We start from the raw sequence: 16,692 nt of genomic DNA on the forward strand, positions 1-16,692 counted from the left end.
CCGGGGTCACGTTCCATCACGGGAATAACACGAGGTTACGATGAAATCAATTTAGCGTATTTATTTCTCTGGACGTAAAATCTGCTTTCATATTTCCACGTCTCTGCTTGTCTGGTTTCCTTGAAGAAAATCTCTTTTCCTGTCCTATTTCCACGTCTGAGCTCCTATTCAGTCCCCGAATCTCTGCACGGGGGGGGGGGGGGCGGGGGCCCCCGGCCCCTTTCCTCGGGGGTGGGTGTGCATGCAAGCAGCACCTGCCTGGAGAGAGGGGGTTCTCAGATGGTGTAGAGGGCACAGGCTCACTGTTCTGTCTTCTGGGGAGTGGCTGGGAGCAACGTGCAGGGTCTCAGGGACACTCCCCCAGGGCCTTGGAGGCCGCTGCATTCCACTCCTAGGGTTTGCTCCTGTCTCTCAAGGAGAAAACAAAACACACCCTTCCTCTCCCCACTTCCCAATGTTTTATTCTTACTTAGCCCAGCTTCTCCCCCCTCTTTGAAAGAGATGGGTCACTTTTTATCTGAAGGGGGACAGAGTGGGACATCTGTTTAGATTTTGCTTTGGGGGCGTATTTACGTATTTTTAGTTACACATCAGTGAGCTGTATTTTCTAAATGAATCTACGTTTGGGATAAGCCCTGACACAAACTGAGTTTTGAAGAGGGTAGACGGCAAAGGTGTGGTGGCTGACGTGTTCCTGGAGCCAGCGGGGACTTTCTACAACAGGCTTCATTTTGAGGAAGACGGGGAAGAAGATAACTCTCCATTCAAGATGTCCGAGCCTCCCGGGGGGCTCCTCATCCACCCAGATGTGGGGACAATCAAGGCAGAGTTCGGGGTGCCATGTAGGGTTGCCTCCTTCCAGAGTGGGACAGTACCCAGGGCTTTGCAGAGAAGGCCCCTGGTGGTTTGGTGGTTCTCTCCCAATTTCAATGCCCACATCTCTGTCCTCTGTAAAAGATCATATCATCTGAAAAACTCAGGGTGACGCCACTCAGGAAATTTGTGAAGGTGACATAAAACATGCCAGCAGCTTTAAGCGGCACTCCCAGACCCTAACCTGATGGGTGAAATGAGGGGGGAGGGGGAAGAGGGGGGCGGGCTGCTCCCTGCCTTGCTCAGCTTCCACTGGTCTTGCAGATTTCACTGGAGGAACCGCTTTCCAGAAGCAGGGGGTTGCCGAGTACGGGCCAGCAATCAGGGTCAACCCGGAGAAAAGGAATCCACCATCGTAACCATGGGAGCTAGGACATTACGAAAGGAAAGAGGCACTGCGGGGAAAAGGCCGCAGATTGTGGAATGCGGAAGAAGACACGAGTGTCTGCAAAGAGAGCTTTCAAGGGCATCAATGATGGGCCCTCGTGCAGAACGGAGTCAGTCGCTCATCATCCTGCGCCACCGTGTGGCCACTGTGTCACTTCCCGTCAAACGCTCCACCTCATTCGCTTGGTAGTTCCTGTTACCCCGCCCCTTAGAAAGTCACTTGACTTGTGCCCACAAGCAACACTTAATTTCAGTGGTGGCTCTCAGGGCACTGATTTTTTTGCGTCCACCGCGCCCTTGGCTGCACTGGAGCATCTGGTCGTGGAACACCGACAGCTACGGGGGAGCAAGTGGGGGACGCGTGCATGTCTTTGCTGCTGCTGCTGATAGGTCACAGAGGAACTTGTGTGGGGGAATTTCCAGCATCAGTGGTGACGATTCATATGCACCCTTGTACTGTAGTAGAAAGGAAAACGGATTCCGATGCTTTCCCTACAGTTTAAGCAAAAGCTTTCTGGACACCAAGTACCTCCTATGGCAAGAAAGTAGTGAGAGAAAAAAAAAAAAAACCTCTTTAGAGGCCTGATCTATACAAGGGAAGCCGTTTTAGATGTCTTTCTAAGTCAACATGACTGTATGTAAACTTCGTTCAAACCCAAAGCCTGATTTCCGGCCCCACCACGCATGCATTGTACATCTGCTTTGTGAAAAGTAGCCCAGAGGAAAACCATCTTGTCCTTGAAATAGCGATCACGGCTCCCGCTCCCTGCTTTCCTTGATGATAAAACCCATGACTCCTGCCTAGATGCTAATCCCTAGTCTTTTGAGCTTCTCCAAGATGTGAAAAGGCTATAACCCCCTCAAAACTCTTGATGCTCCAGAGCACTTTCCTTCTTGTGAAGAATGTGTTTTCCGGGCAGCGGTCCTAACTTGGGCTGAAATAAAACTCTCTTTCTGACTTTCAGAGATTCTAAAAGGTTTGTTCATTTGGTGTCGACAAAAAGAAGACGTGTGAGAAGTCCCACGCCTCACTGTCCGAACCCGGAGAACGATTCTGTCAGAGATGCTCACGGGGGGCGGCACACCATTGTGGGTGTGGGATCACGGCTTTATGATAATGACACTTAATACGTATGGAGCACTTCCAATTCTAGGTCCTGTTTTAAGCACTTTATATGACTGGCCTATTTAAGTTTCACAGCAACACTATGAAGTTGGTTCCATTCTGCCCCTTTTACAGACAAAGAGGTGGAGGCTGAGTAAGTCCCTTAGAGTCTCCCAGACAGCAGGTGCCACAGGTGGGACCTGTGCTCATGACCCCTTGTGTGCACAGTCTCCCTCAAACCTGCACTCGGCTTAGGACATGGGGTACAGACCTGCCTGTGAACTTCGGGGGCTTCCTCTGGGTACCCTGTTGTTTCTAGAGTAGTCTGCCCTACGCAGCTGTGTCTCCTGACCAGGTGCTTTCACTTCCAAACACTCAGAATATACTGATTCAGGAATAAGTGTGTGTGTGTGTGGGGGGGGGGAGTCCAGAATATTGGACATTTAAAAAAAGGACGGAAGAGCTGGAGTTGGGGAAGGTAATTCCTATTCGATTCTTTCCTCCCGAAGGCTTAGCAGGCAGAGAGCCATTTACATGGATACGAGGTGAAATCAAAGAACAGCGCCACCAACCTGTCCATGTGGGGAAATGATACTAGGATCTAAGGCCAATAGACCTGAGGTCTAGACATTAACGGTCTTATATCCTCAACTGGCTTGAAAACCTGCAGCATAATTCATCTAAATACTAACAGAATGACATCGGTAAGGTGGGTCAGCTGCACGAAGAGGGGAAAGGAAGAGTCAGGAAACACTAGAAGCTAGACAGCTGTCACATTAGTTGTTAGAAAATTAAAGAGAGCCAGCCTGCTGTTTCTAGCGCTCTGCGCTCTGATATCCAATTTGAGAGCTCTGTAAAGAACGAGATGCTAGACTCCTAATGAAGACAGGTCCCAGCCTCTTGAAGTTCAGAAATGAAACAAGAAATTCCTGAGGAACAAATGAAGAAGTGACTGGGCAGAGCTGCTCAAGGAAGTGAAAGTTAATTATAGCAAAGCTGGTTTCATAAGAGAGGACGAAGAGGTAAGTAGCACTGGTGTATCTCCATAATGGAAAAGAGGGATCTTTCCTTTCACTAATAATGTTCCTGGAAAAGTAATTTTATGTATAGCAAGCTCAGAATCACAGCAGCCTCTGTGGAAATCAGAAACAAGCTTGGAGAAGCAGTAAAAACAATATAAGGATGTGAGCCAGGGGATGTGACTTTGGGGGAACGGACACAAAGCCTCCGCAGGAACGGGACATCTGGGGAGACACAGTGTCAGAAGAGAAGGGAGTGGGTGAGTGTACTTTGCAAAGTACAAAAATGTCACACATGCGGAGCTTTAAAAAAACCCCACCATTGTTATTCCTCCCAGAACAGGATGCTTTCAGAAGAAGGACAAGGTCTGCAGGGCTTAGAAGCGCGGTGCCACTTGGCAGGTGCCTTTGATGGAAGAAACTCAAGTGAATCTAATAAAGGATTGACCGTGTTCTGAGATTGTTCTGAAGCTTCTTGAGGACAGTACGGTACACACTCTGAATGTTGATGGATGAGAATTCTTGCCGGGTCACCCAGGCATGCTTGGGTCCTCCTGACTCAACCCTGAGCCTGACAAACACACCTCCTGGATTTTCAGGGGCAGCACTAACTTAGATCAGCCTCAGCTCTCTCCATAAGTAAGCAGCTTTTTTTTTTTTTTTTCTTTTTTCTTTTTTCTTTTTTCAGGTATCCTGAGGACGGGCCAGAAAACACGGTGAGGTACCCACCGAGCATAGCCTTAGAGACTTTTCATTTTCTTCTATTTTTTTTTTTTTCTGACTCACCTGTTCCCTTTCTTCTTCTAGAGTTTTCAAATACTTCCCTCTTCTTTCCACTTTGTTATCCCCCGTTATCTTTGTCCAACCTTTCTTCCTGAAGCCCTCGTTCCTTTTAGGAGGTCTCAATGGCCTGCAGAACATCAATCAGCTGACTGCCTTCACTGTTTTGCTGACAGTATTTTCCTCCTTTGAAAAACAAACAAACAAACAAACAAACAACCAAGCATTTCCTTCTTCAACTCGGAAAACTCCGAGCCCACACAATCACAGACTTTCACATGACCTGCTGCCAACTGTCCCCTCCCAGGGACGATTGTTATTATTATCAGAATTAACTGTTGGGTTGTTCGTTTCCCTGCCTCAGGGAGCAAGCCGGAGACTTGGTGTAGGCCATCTCAGCCAGGAGTGGGGCCCGCGGGCCCTTCCCACATCCCAGCACCCCGCCAGGGGGCTCTCTCTTCCTCGGGTTCCCCTGAAACCGCTCTCGCCGCACAGGACCTCCTGATTGAGGGCCCCTACGCTAACTGGAACAGCGCGCATTCACCGCCAGTCTCCCTCCTCTAAGGCGCCGCGAGAGCGCTCCCACCTGGGGCCCGCCCCGGTGTTTCCCCAACCCCGCCCCTGGAATCTGACCAATCAGCTTCGGGCTTGCGTAGCAGCGTCTGATTGGTGGAACACGGAGGGCGCCCCAGAGAGGGCTGAGCTCATTGGACAGCTTCCCCGCGCGTCTATAAAAGGGTCGCGGCCACCGCGCGCGTGAGCGCGCTGGAGGGATCCTGGCGGCGGGCGAGAACGCTAAGCCTCGCGCCTCAGAGCCCCGGGCCGGGCCTGCCAGGGTCCCCTAGACCCCAGGTCCCTCACGCCCTTTGCACGCGGGGATGGGATGGCCTCCTTCGCCTCTCTCTGTCCGCGAGAGGAGCTCTATCTACCTCTTGGCCTTTATCCCCAAAGAGAACATCCACTTGCTTTGACTTGGACGTAAGAAATATTTTTCGCTTATGGGTCATTGTAATTGTTCAAGTAAACTCTGAAAACGTTGGCAGTTATTCTCACGTGGAGAGGCTCCCTCACGAATCCATCACGCTGTGCAGTGTGCCCATGCGTCAGTAGAGGCAGAAAGTGAAGGAAGACACCAAAGTCACTAGGTGGGACTGGGGCTGGCCACCCTAGGGACATTCCCCAGTGGCTCATTCCTAATCGCCTTGGTTTAAAAACAACACACCTGTTTTTTCTCCTCGGAGGGTGGAGGGTACTGATGGTGGAGAAGAGGGATAAGGGGACAACCAGGGAATGTGGGCACATGGGTATCCTCAGTGTACACAAATGTCCCATTCCTAAGAGCGGTTTTTAATTTTATTCCTATGTCATTTTTTTAAAATTAAGATTTTGTCATTTTTAGAGCACCTTTAGGTTCACGGCGCAGTTGAGGTGTGGAGATTTCCCATATACCCACTGCCTTCACACGTGCACAGCCTCCGCCGTTTGCAACATTCTTCGCCAGGGGGTACATTTGTCATGGTTGATAAGCCTGTATTGAACATCATCATCATCCAAAGTCCATAATTTACATTAGGGCTCACTCTTGGTGTTGTACGTTCTACGGGTTTGGACAGGTGATGTATTATTTAGCAAATAACCCAAAACCAATTGGATCCACGCTTGTGAAATAAGGTTAGTAGTGGTCGACCCCAGTTTGGAATTTGAAAGCAAGAAGGAAAAGGAGAAATAGGACTATTGAGTAATATACTGGTTTTCTTATGCAGATTTGAAGGCAGTTCCGAGAGTAATTCCGGAAACATTCCGAGCAATATGATAGTGCCACCTGGGAAGAGATACATAGTGTTCCATGGGGACGCCTTGGAACGCAAGCCTCATTTGGATGTGTAGATTTCTGATAATCAAAATTAGTCCATCTTTCCTTCACCCCCCCCCCCCTTCTTCCATCTTTGTTTCAGTTTCACAAAAGATTTAGGGATGTAGCTTAATGACTGATTTCAATTAAAGCTACTTTGAAATGTAGAAATATATAAATGTGGAGTTTATTACTATGATTTTAGGCATTGCCAAATTTATTCCCCAGATTCTTGGTGATCACTGACTACATCCTGTAATACTCAGATTAAAACAGGGTATAGGTATGTTACTGAAAAATTATGTAGATCAAAATTGAAATCGTTGGACAAAATGTTTTCCTGTTGACTGAATTGTTATTTGGGAAGTGCTTTAAAAATCTCTATTTTGAAATTGTAGGGATTCCTAGTTCTCCCTTAAAATTTTTCTAGTAATGAAATGTATAGATTGAACCACACGGGATTGCCAGGATTTTGGTTTTATTTGGTCAAAATAGTCAAAAACTGGCAATTTTGTGTGATTCAACCTAATATCTGAATAGGAAAAAATTTACTTAAAAAGAGGTTGAAGTTAATTCTTTTTTGATATGGATGATTACCTCCTAGTGTATTGATTTTATAAGTTAAAATTTTATATATTGAGTTTACTTACAGCAGGAACCATTTAAAATTTACCAGACTTTTCTGTTTTGCACATGTGTGGTATGATATCCTGACTAGAAATTCAGGAATTTAGGGGCAACTAGAAACCTTTCAGCACATGTCTTTCGCAGCATTAACCACAATCCTCCCTGACAAGTTGGAGGTTACTGACTTTGAAACCTAGCCAGTTGCCGAGAACCCAGTGTGTATTCTTTCCATGACCCTTAAAAACTGGCCTGTTTCCTATTAATGATTTTTTGTTTTGTTTGAGGCATGCTGTGGTCCAGTTTCCTGGTTAATTTCCAGATCTTCTGCCATTCTTCTTGTACAAGTTATTTTCTTTGTGGTGGGTCTCACCCAGAGATACCATGTTTAGAAAGGGGGCTTCTGGAAATTATCATGTTTCAGCAACAAAATTGTTTAAACATCTGACTATCATTTACAACCAACATCTCTGGTCTGATCCATGGAAAATATCACACATAGCAGAGAAAATTGAGAAGAGCTGGCAGAAGATCTCTGTTGAGTTTGCTTTGTGCACTGTTCAAATGGACTCCTAGGAGACCTCAGGCCAAGGGTATTTCTTTTTACTTCAATTTAACTTGTTGGGTGTGTTCCTTTCTGTGGAGACCAGAGGATCAGAGTCTGGTTTTGAAGGTGAACTTGAGAAATCAATTAGCCCAGCCTCCCCTGTCTGGAAACTCAGCATCACGATGGACACAGAGCCTGGTCCAAGGCAAGAGGAGGCTCTTCAAAATTGTTGGGCAGGCAGGGGGCATTCTTGTTGGCCCTCACCCTTGCTGATGTTCTAGTCCCAGGTCACTATTTTTTTTTTTTTATGTTTATTTATTTATCTTGAGAGAGAGAGGGAGAGAGAATTCCAAGCAGGCTCCATATTGTCAGTGCAGAGCCTTGATGTGGGGCTCAAACCCACAAACTGCAAGATCGTGACCTGAGCTGAAGTCAGTCATTTAACCGACTGAGCCACCTCAGTGCCCCCCAAGTCACCATTGTTCTGAGGGCCCTGTGCAGGAGGGAACTCCTAGTGGTTTGCACCAGTAGTTTGTCATCCTAGAGAGCCATTGACTAGACCTGTCCTATAAATCTTTGGTTGGAACTTTGAATATATCTTGTTTTTAGGAGTTCATTGGCTTGTCGATTTCTCTAAGGCCATTTTTCTCCAGGTTTGTTTTTTTTTTAATTTTAACATTTATTTATTTATTTTTGAGAGACAGAGACAGAGTGCGAGTAGCAGAGGGGCAGACACAGAATCTGAAACAGGCTCCGGGCTCTGAGCCATCAGCACAGAGCCCCATGCAGGGCTTGAACCCATGAATGGTGAGATCATGACCCAAGCCGAAGTCAGATGCTTAATTGACTGAACCCACCCAGGCATCCCTCCAGGGTTTTTGTTGTTGTTGTTGTTGCTTTTTTTTTGATGAGATAAGGAAAAGCTGCCAAGAACCCTTAGTCAGTTAGCCTGGAGGGAACCTTAGAAGCTGAATTGCTTTCCTCTTAAGGTATGACTGGTCTTGCTCAGGATGAGATTTCCCTCTACTTTGAAGATGTTGAGCTCAACAGGGATAAGATGATTCCACAGCTTTAGGAACACTGGTAACAGCCCTACTTTCCTTGACATAAGATGTGAAGTTCTTTGTTGAGCCCTATTGGGCACATGCTCCTAGAATATAAATTACACTATTATTAATGCAGTTTGCAGGATAAAAACTTTGGGATAATTAGTGAACAAGTCAGTCACCCGTAAGACACACAATCAGAGCAAATCTGGCTTCATTAGTTTCTTCACAACGTGAAACTCCTGGTTAATAATTATAGCTGTCTTAATTGAACATCAGGTGGTAGTTTTCTATCAGCTGAGGAAGAAATAGATTTTGGTTTCATGCTCTTATCTTGTACTAATTAAGGTATGAAATGTCTTTATTTACAAAAGCATGTTTGCGTGTCTTTAATTTTTTTTTTAATGTGAGATAAAGAGAGACAGAGCATGAGCAGGGGAGGGGCAGAGAGAGAGGGGGACACAGAATCCGAAGCGGGCTCCAGGCTCTGAGCTGTCAGCATAGAGCCTGACCTGGGGCTCGAACTCACAGACCGTGAGATCATGACCTGAGCCGAAGTCAGACACCCAAGCAGCTGAGCCACCCAGGTGCCCCTGCGTGTCTTTAAATGAGTGCTAGCCAGTAGTAATGGAGGGCTTTCTGCATCTGTGGTTTAACATTTTCTAGTAGTCCCATTGAAAAGTAAAGAGGAGGGGCGCCTGGGTGGCGCAGTCGGTTAAGCGTCCGACTTCAGCCAGGTCACGATCTCGCGGTCCGTGAGGTCGAGCCCTGCGTCGGGCTCTGGGCTGATGGCTCAGAGCCTGGAGCCTGTTTCCGATTCTGTGTCTCCCTCTCTCTCTGCCCCTCCTCCATTCATGCTCTGTCTCTCTCTGTCCCAAAAATAAATAAACGTTGAAAAAAAAATTTAAAAGAAAAGTAAAGAGGAAACAGGTGAAGTTTATCTTAGTGATAACTATTTAACTTACTATATCAAAAATATCATGTTACCATGTAATCACTATAAAAATCATTAACGAGATATTTTGTATTTTTATTTTTGTATGAAATCTTAGAAATCCAGTATATATTTGTCCATGTAGAGTACATATTAATTTGGACTGGCCACATTTCAAATGCTCAGTCACTGCATGTAGCTAGTGGCTGTTGGACAGGACAGTGCAGCTTTAAACTGAAATTGTATCTGTAGCTAGGCGGAGGATTTTATAGGGAAGAGAGAAATGGGCAGGAAAGAGAGAGAGGGAAGAAAAAAAAGAGTTCCTCTGGATACAGAGATTCCTTGGCACCAGATTTCCAAGAGTGTGCATTCCTCTGTTCAACATCTAACCTTTAAACCGAAAACATTGACTCTTTAACACCCCAGCAGGAGATTGTGATTACGAGAAGAAAACAATCTTGTAGACTCAGTGTCTGCCCTAAACAAGTTGAGAAGTGAGAGTAGGTGGTTGTGGTCTGATGGAATCCGAATGGGCTTTGGGAACAGAACAGGTAGAATGGAGTTCAGACCAGCCCTGCTGTGTCTGAGCTGTGAGCTTATGCACGTCTGTAGCTTCTTTGGCCCTTACCCACTTTAATAATGGGCACAAAAGCACTAGTCTTGCAGAATTTTAGTGGGGATTAAATTAGATTCCTTATAGGACTGTACTTCGTGCGGTCAGTGTGCAGTATGTGGAAGTCTCCGGGTGTTGTCTGCCTCTGACTCCATCTATTTTTCCCATTAGGGCACTTTGCTCATCTCCCTTCGCTCCTTCTTTTAAAGTCTGAACGGATTTCCTGCTCTGCATTCCCAGAACCTTAATTTCTGATGCAGCGCTGAATCATAGGCCTGCTGCTGTTGTGATTATGGTATAAATATCAGAAACTTATTGCTGAGGCACCAGTAATGATGGCAACAACAATTCGGCTACTGTCCGTTGCAAATCCACTTGAAATGTTCCATTAAGTCACTCCAGACTCCCCACAAAGAGCAGCAGTACTTCTGTTTTTGGCCAATGGGTGGTAGCATTGTCTAAGCCACTGATCTCTGAGCTGCTGGGTCTTCAGGGTTAGTTTTCCTTTTTTTTGTGCTTTGCCAATTATCTGCGGTTCATTCCCTCAACCTGGAAGAGAGGGAGCTTTTCATCAAAAAGTCTAGGATTCTGGAGTACAATGGCAGCTTCCAGAATGTGAGAGGAAGGCCAGGACACAGAGCTGCTGTTCATTCAGACACTGGGGGAGACTGCTCAGGTCCAGAGTCAACGTGTCTGTCGGGGTGGGTCCAGGGCAGGAGTCTGGGAGGCTGATGGGCATCCAATGCTGGTCCTGTAGGTTCACTGTGAGCACTGGGAAGTGACTTTATCACTTTCATCCCCTTATTAGGGGATCATCTTTGAATTAGGAGGATGTGCTTTAAAAATATTCTGCTTTTTATTTTTTTCTTTTAGTATCTCATCACCTGAAATTTGCCATACACGCCCCTCCCCCCCAACACCCACTACAATGCCGGTTTGGCTTTCTGAATACTAATCTTTAGGCTCCTCGTTACTTGACTATTTGAATTAAAGGGAGTCTGATCATACTTGCAGACTTAGACTTCTTTCAGACTTTCCTTTACATTTCCTGATTTTTGTCAGGTGACTGATTTGGCATGGATCAAGAGAACAACATTTGGGAAATGCGGAAAATCACGAAGAAGAAAATAAAATCCAACCATTAGCTTTAAAAGATACGTGTGTTGGGTAATAGGATAGAAAACTATTGGTTGTTATAGAGGCAAGGACTACACCAGAAAAAACTTCTGAAGTCAAGCTACATGCATTTTATGATTAACCCTGCTGACAAAAGAGGGGGGGAACATGAAGCATCTAGGATTATCTTGTTTTGTCGGATTATTCAGTTATTCACTAATATATGAAATCATTTAAGGACCTTCTGCGTGCTGATCAGGGAGAGGGGAGTTAAGCACTGAATAAGATGTTTTTTTTGCCTGTAAGCTCCTTACAGTTTCCTGGAGAAGAGAGACAAGCAAGTCAAAATCCCAGTGTGGTGAGTACCACAATAGGGGCACACACTTTGTTACAGAAGCAGAGAGAAAGGCATTGAACTGCCCACTGGTGGCCAGGAAAGGCTTTATAGGGAGATGCCACAAACCAAGTCTTTAAAGGCAAATAGATTGGGCGTGGGAGTCGGGAAGAAGGACATTTCAGGCAGAGGAAAGAAACGTGTAAAGACATTTATATTAGATTACTTGATGTTTGCAAGGAATGGTAAGTACCTTCGTATGAAGCAGGGGCAGAATGTGTAAATATATGGGGCAGGAGAGGGAGGGGTGTGAGATGAGCTTGGACGGGGAAGTGGAGGTGAGATAACAATGGGCGTTCTATGCCATGTTGAATCCTTTGGAATTTTATAGGATTTGATGAGAAACGGATGTTGGGGGGGAGGTAGGTGGGAGCGATATGGGTTGAGTCCCATTAGGCTATGGATTCGGACGACTGGATGAATGTTTGTAACAAAGGGTTGTGGGAGGTGAGAAAATGGTGTAGTCGCTTTGACTTCGGGGGATCTGGCCCAGGGACGCCTGACTGTATGGACCTGCCCATCAGGAGAGAGATTAGATTTCCAGTTACACATTTTGGTTAATAATAATTACCATTTACTGAAGACTTAGGATGTGCCAGATTCTGTACAAACTCTCACCTTAAATCCTTTTAACAACCCTATAAACACATTTGGCACGTGAGGAAGATCAAGATACAGTGACTTGTCCAACATTGGCTTGCCCAGCAGGGGGTGGAGCTGGAATTTGAGCCCATTCTGATTTCAGAGCCCGAACGCCCCACCATGGCCTTCTACAGCAGCCGCCTGCACAGAGGTGAAGTTAGACAACAGCACACAGGCCTTTCAGGGACAGGATGGAACATGAGAGAAGGACTAAGGCGGGAGCTCTGTGGAAGATGCTCGTGGGACAGGTAGCAGCAGATGAGCTCACAGAGCCCAGACTGCAGTTGCCTGGAGGGAGGAGGAAAACAAGGAAAGCGTATCGTCCAGAAAGCCAAGAGGAGAATTTCAAGGGGAGAGGGGTCCATGGTGGCAAATATCACAGGGGGGTGAAGTAACCGGACTGAATGAAACCGTTGCTTTTTTAATGTTTATTTTTGAGAGAGAGAGAGAGAGAGAGCGAGAGAGCGAGCAGGAGAGGGGCAGAGAGAGAGGGAGACAATCGGAAGCAGGCTCCAGGCTCTGAGCTGTCAGCACAGAGCCCGACATGGGGCTCAAACCCATGAACCATGAGATCATGACCTGAGCCAAAGTTGGATGCTCAACCGACTGAGCCACCTGAATGAGACCTTTGTATTTTCCCCTGAGTGTCTTCCTGGCACCAGCTCCACAATGCCATCTGATGGCCAAACATAAACATTTAGGGGCTCCACAGGCTTTGTCACCCCCTAAGTTGTGTTTCTGTTGATAATATGACTATCTTCTCAGACATCCAGAATGCATACGTCAGGATGGTCTTTGATGTTCTGGTCCCACATGACCACCGATGGCAAATCCCGTTGACCCTGACTCAACCTTTCTCTTGTCTACCTCTTCCTCTTCACACCCTCTCTGAAACCCCGGATTTTTTTTTTTTTTTAATCTACACCGTCATATTTCATATTTCTATCCTGACTTGTCTGTTTGCCTCTGGTTGCATTTTCCTCTAATCTGTGTTCTGAAGTCTCACCGCGCCACTCCTGAGCTGAGAACCTTCAGTGGCTTTTCATTATTTACAATACAAATTCCAAATTCTTATTGAAGGCCATCTGTGAAATAGTTATAGCTTACTTTCCTACTTTCCCCCCTCTGCTTTATATGCCTCGCAACCTATTTTCCAGCCAGACTGAAAAATGTTTGTTTTCTGTGTTGGCCTCCTCAGATCCATTGGTTAGGCCAATCTTTCCAGCTGGATGCACTTTTCTTTCATCTTTCAGGTTGAAATCTTACCCATCCTTCAAAGGTCATCTGAAATACTCTTTTCTCTGTGAAGCTTTTCTTGACCCCTTCCACCAGGAACGATTTCAGGTTTCTCTGAGCTCAGATGAGTATGGCACTTTACCCCTCTCAGGGCAACAACTTTCTGTGTTTTTTTTTTTTTTTTTTTTTCTACTTTCTATTATATTTTTCTTTTCTTTATTTTTTTGGTTTTGATTTTATTTTTGTTTTTATGTATGTGTCTTGACTTAGTTTTTGAAGGCAAAGTCTATTTCTTACTTATTTTTCTATTCCTCATTTTGCTTGTCACATGGGTGTTTTATAATAAAGGTGTTTGGTTTAGTTGAATATTTATTGAATGGATGGATGGATAACTGACATTACTGTCAAGATTTGTGCAATCTCTGTATATTTTATTTTTTAATGTCAATGTCTACAATAGAAGGCTTAATTATTAATCATATATTAAGTATATATGATTCTTGAGGTATGCTCTAAAGAACTAAATTTTCCTATTGGGGAAAAATCTACTGGACTTTTGTCTGGAGCATCTCAGCATCCTATTAGGTTATTCTTGAGTCATTTAATGTGATCACCTTTTTTTAAAGCTTGTTTATTTATTTGTGTGTGTGTGTGTGTGTGTGTGTGTGAGAGAGAGAGAGAGAGAGAGAGAGAGAGAGAGAGAGCAAGAGCGCAAGTTGGAGAGGGGCAGAGAGGGAGAGAATCCTAAGCAGGCTCTATGCTGTCAGCACAGAGCCCAACTTGGGGCTTGATCTCATGAGCCGTGGGATGATGACCTGAGCTGAAACCAAGAGTCAGATGCTTAACCGACTAAGCCACTCAGGTGCCCCATTATGTGATCGCTCTTTGAAGGTGGGTAGATAAAGGAAAAGGAAAAGGTACTTCTTTGGGGATGGCGTCCTGGGTCTCTTGGAAACGCCTTCATGCTTAGTATAACATTTCCAGGTTTTCCCTTGACTCATAGACGAAACCGGATTAGAGAAGCAGAAGCCATAGCCATGACGCTGGACCCAGTTTGGTGGTGCCTGCCTGTCCTGCTTGTGAAATTCAATCTGGAGTGTGGAGTTTCCACAGCTGAGCCTATTATCCCATGGACAGGTCTCTTGAGCTTTCTCTGCCTTTGAAGGTATTGTCTTTTCTTAGCCACACATGGTGAGCATCATGTTAAGCAAAATGCAGGGAACTCAAAGGAGGGATCAATGGAAAATGTCTTATGGTGTTATGTTTATTTGGGTTTCGTTGTCAAGTTTAAGTCTTATAATTTGAGCACGTGATCAGTTGGAGCTCTTAGTTTCTTACCAGCTTGAGCAGAGTTAAATGCCTCTTTGGGAATGGAATCCAGGTTTTCTTATATCCTTTTTAGCTACTGTTGTTGATGATGGTGTGGATAATCTAAGGGAAAACTCTCACGTAAGGAGATCCTGGGGTTATCCAGAATTTGGGAGTGCTTCAGACAATCCACCTATTTAAACTTGAATGTCCTACAGAAGATAGCATATCTTCATTATAGAAGACCCAGGGAAATTAAATTTGTTGCTGATTATCTGCTGGGCATGGAATCTGGCAGAGAGCAATTCAGTAATAGTCTTATTAAAAATCTCTTCCCAGGGGCACCTGGGTGGCGCAGTCGGTTAAGCGTCCGACTTCAGCCAGGTCACGATCTCGCGGTTCATGAGTTCAAGCCCCGCGTCAGGCTCTGGGCTGATGGCTCAGAGCCTGGAGCCTGTTTCCGATTCTGTGTCTCCCTCTCTCTCTGCCCCTCCCCCGTTCATGCTCTGTCTCTCTCTGTCCCAAAAATAAATAAAAAATGTTGAAAAAAAATTTTTTTTTAAATCTCTTCCCAGCTGCCTCTCCTCATCTTTCTTATACATCTTCTTCCCTCAGTCCAGTGATGAGCTAGCCAACAGGCAGTTGTGAATCAAGGTGAATGCTACATCTCCATTAAAAGGCAGGGCTCCTCCAATCCAGGGGTTGGGGGTGGGAAAAGATACCCACCACCAGCTGCCTTTCTGGAGTAGGAGCTCCAGACCAGGAGCAGCCTGGTTCTTCTTTGACCCGGTCCATAGGTACCTATATACCAAATGTGAAGCTCAAAAATAAAGAAGGTCCTATGTGCTACACCCTCCATTAGCTTGCATATCACTTTGTGGTTGCGTCCTCCCTTTCTTTGGGTCCCCTTTCACCCAAGCTCTGACTTATCCACACCAGCACCTTTCCACATAGAACCTGAAGGGATCACTTTGGAATCTTTTTCACCAGAAGGCATTGGATCCACAGAGGCTCACAATCTTTTTCATCTATTTTAGAAGGAATAGATTTGGTATTTTTGTGTAAGCACGCTAGTGACTTTTCCTTAATTCTTTGTTCCTTTGGTCCTGGGTTCCACGCTTTTGTCCCTTCTAACTTAGCCCTGTTATAATCTGTGTCTGATGCCTTTACCTGCTATTCATTAGAAACTTGAGGACAGGAGAATCTTGATTTCTAGAATTCAAAATGAATAGGAGTCTCTTTTTAAAAGGGGATCAGATCAGAAATACCTCTTGTGCTATGGATAAGCTATAGTTTGGAAATTTTATGTGGAGTGTGAGTCTGAGAATTAGGAATTTAGATTTAGAATTGGTGGTCTAAAGATTTTGGCTTCTGCTTTATGGAATTCACCCAAACAGGTTGGTAGAATCAGGTGACTCACGACACAGGTGAAGGTAGCTAATCTTTAATATCCTAGCCAAGATTGTGAAGAGTGACAAACTTGGCAGATGGTGACTACATTTATTGTGGTGAGCACTGAGTAGTGTACAGAATTGTCAAATCACTATATTGTACACCTGACACTAACATAACATTGTAGGTCAACTCAACTTCAGTTAAAAAAAGCAAATAACCAAAAAAAGTCTATTTCAGAAAAGTGGACAATCTGGAAAACAGGCCATTTTATATCTCTAAGTATCTTCTTAAACCTTCTATAATGATTGAGAATGATCCATATATAATATCCAAAGCAGTGCAAAATATTGGAGCCAGCAGAGGCACCTGGGTGGCTCAGTCGGTTAAACATCAGACTTAGGCTCGGGTGATGATCTCAGGGTTCATGAGTTTGAGGAGTATGTACTTCAGAGTTTTCTTGTAATTTCTTATGACAAAGCATATTTTCTCACTTTATCATCATCATGTCCTTGTGATGAAAACATTATTGTTATCGAATTTTTTTTTTTAAATTTTTAATGTTTATTTATTTTTGAGAGAGAGAGAGAGTACAAGCAGGGGATGGGGAGAGAGAGAGAGGGAGACACAGAATCCAAAACAGGCTTCAGGCTCCGAGCTGTCAGCACAGAGCCCAGTGCGGGGCCTAAACCCACAAACCATGAGATGGTGATCTGAACTGAAATTGGATGCTTAACCGACTGAGCCACCCAGGTGCCCCTTCCCAAGTTTCTTAAAATTCATTTTCTTATTTTATTTTATTTTTATTTATTTTCTTTTGGAGA

The 16,692-nt window shown here is 44.9% G+C and overlaps 1 long non-coding RNA gene across 1 annotated transcript; it reads left to right on the forward strand.

The window, feature by feature from the left end:
- Window positions 1-5,159: 5,159 nt before the first annotated feature.
- Window positions 5,160-6,191, forward strand: LOC121020921 (uncharacterized). Its single transcript, XR_005786364.1, has 3 exons — window positions 5,160-5,309; window positions 5,564-5,668; window positions 5,928-6,191. It is a non-coding gene; the product is annotated as an uncharacterized LOC121020921 (long non-coding RNA).
- Window positions 6,192-16,692: the final 10,501 nt, after the last annotated feature.

This window comes from Herpailurus yagouaroundi, unplaced genomic scaffold, assembly GCF_014898765.1.
Source record: "Herpailurus yagouaroundi ecotype Mexico unplaced genomic scaffold, PumYag 253, whole genome shotgun sequence".
Classification (NCBI taxonomy): Eukaryota; Metazoa; Chordata; class Mammalia; order Carnivora; family Felidae; genus Herpailurus; species Herpailurus yagouaroundi.